General features: G+C 38.9%; 1 protein-coding gene across 1 annotated transcript in view; it reads right to left on the reverse strand.

Annotated features, from left to right (window-relative positions):
* Window positions 1-1,865: 1,865 nt before the first annotated feature.
* LOC115159851 (rho guanine nucleotide exchange factor 28) overlaps window positions 1,866-2,390 on the reverse strand; it is a 121,787-nt gene continuing 121,262 nt past the window's right edge. Inside the window, exon 36 of the mRNA XM_029709915.1 lies at window positions 1,866-2,390. This exon is cut by the window's right edge and continues 1,231 nt beyond it. The gene's annotated coding sequence lies outside the window, so the exon portion shown is untranslated.

Genomic DNA, 2,390 nt, shown 5'->3' on the forward strand with positions numbered 1-2,390 from the left:
TCGAGATTGGTGTGGAAGAACTTGACTGGCCTGTACAGAGCCTTGACATCAACCCCATCAAACACCTTTGGGATGAATTGGAACACCAACTGCGAGCCAGGTCTAATCGTTCAACATCAGTGCCTGACCTCACTAATGCTCGTGGCTGAATGGAAAAAAGGGGTTATTTGTTATTATAGTTTGGTCAGGACGTGGCAGGGGGTATTTGTTTTATATGGTTTGGGGTGTGTGTGTATGTAGAGGGGTGTTTGATTTATGTATTCTGGGGTTTTGGTCATTGTTCTATGTTTGTATATTTCTATGTCTGTTCTAGGGTCTTTAGATCTGTGTTTAGGTAATTGGGATTGGGGCCTTCAATTGGAGGCAGCTGTCTATCGTTGCCTCTGATTGAAGGTCCTATAATTAGGAATGTGTTTGTCATGGGAATTGTGGGAGGTTGTTCTTTGTACTGCTGTGTGAGCCTACAAGACAGTTAGTTTGTTTATTGTTTTGTTTATTAGTCGTGTTCACAATAAAAGTTAAGATGAGCACTCAACCCGCTGCGCCTTGGTCCAATTACTACGATGACCGTTACAGTGACACATTTAATACCACACACTCTTGCCTGCATCTAGCTGATCTAGGGTGTAATCATTAGCCCAACAGTTGCAAACAAATTCAGGTATTTTTATTCATGTTTCATTCCGTTGGCTTACAGAATCGGAGGAATGAATACACGCATCCCTGATCACACATAAACACAGTTCACTTTCATAGCAGCCATATACAAACAGCATGATTACTTTGCTTGTTGTATTCCTTCTCACATCTACGCACTCTCCTCCTCTCACCTTTTCCCTTCACTTGTGGATTGCAGCGCACAACACACCAGCTGTCTGTGACCAGGCAAAAAAACTTTCCAAGCCAAACCTTCAAATTATAACCACTAACTGCTACACACAGCTTACATCATTGTCACCATAGTAGCTAACATCATAGCTAGTCAATATGGCTACGAGAACTAACGCGTTAGTAAAGCTGCGACAATCATGCAGTACAGTGTACAGCAAGCAGTTTAGCAGTTACACCAGCGGGCCCCAGTGGCAATAAATTAATAAAACCAAAAGTTTACCTTGACTTGGAAAAATTCCAGTTTTGGATAGTCATAGCCAGCTAACTAACATATCATCCCTCCCTGTTTTAGCTGGGTGTTTGAGTAGGCTAAACTAGCTAGCTGCATTCGCTAGCTAAGTAAGTGAAAGTGAAAGTGAAAAAATTACAACAAGAAATACAGCTTTCTCTCTCTTGCTTCTCCTTCATTTTTGAAGAAATTCATTTGTTAAAAACTGGTCAGCTATTGTCTTTCTCTTTGAGTCAACTACTCACCACAATTTATGCACTGCAGTGCTAGCTAGCTGTAGCTTATGCATTCAGTGCTAGATTCAGTCTCTGATCCTTTGATTGGGTGGACAACTTATCAGTTCATGCTGCAAGAGCTGTGATAGGTTGGAGGACATTCTCTGGAAATTGTCATTATTACTGTGTAAGTCTATAAGTTTTGTATTGGTGTAATTCCTCTCCCCTGTAACTATTCTCCAGGTTGAAGCTGTAAATGAGAACGTGTTCTCAGTCAACTTACCTGGTAAAATAAGTGTCAAATAATAAAATACAAAAATAATAAATAAAACAATGTAGCCAGAGGAGGATGGAAACTAGCTGTCCTATGGCTACTCCATGGTGATACCCTACTGAGTGCTGGTGAGGCTACTGTAGACCTATATAGAAAAACAGTGTGTTTTAATCAACTATTTGGTGACGTGAATAGATTTAGTATAGTTTTATATAAAAAGGATCACTTTTTCAATGTTTCACTATTTTTATTTTTATGAAATTCACTGAGGATAGTCCTCCCCTTCCTCCTCTATGGAGCCTCCACTGATATAAACTGATACCAGGCTGACTATCCTGCTACTATTACTACACATGCATTAGTAAGGTAACTTTACACAAGACGAAATCTAAAAGTAACTGAACACATACTGGAATAAATCATGTGCTATGAAATATGTGCCTTGGAAGGAATATTTAAACATTATAATCTATGAAAACGATGTAAAAACAAATGTATCATGCAGAAGAGATGTGGCCATATTTGGTATGCTTCACATGTACAGTGCACTCTGTCCCTGATTGGATACTTAAAACCACTTTTAAAAGCAAAGGTCATTGGAAGTATAGAAATGTTCTGTCCTATGGTTTTTGACCAATATATGCATTTGACCCTAATAAAATATGTACTTTATATAGGCAGAGTAGTGCAGTGTCCTATATTGTATTGATAGACTGCTACAGTCACAACATCATTCCTAAAACCACAATACCTTTACTCTCTTTCAAAACAATACAAAGTG

Source organism: Salmo trutta, chromosome 23, assembly GCF_901001165.1.
Source record: "Salmo trutta chromosome 23, fSalTru1.1, whole genome shotgun sequence".
Taxonomy (NCBI): Eukaryota; Metazoa; Chordata; class Actinopteri; order Salmoniformes; family Salmonidae; genus Salmo; species Salmo trutta.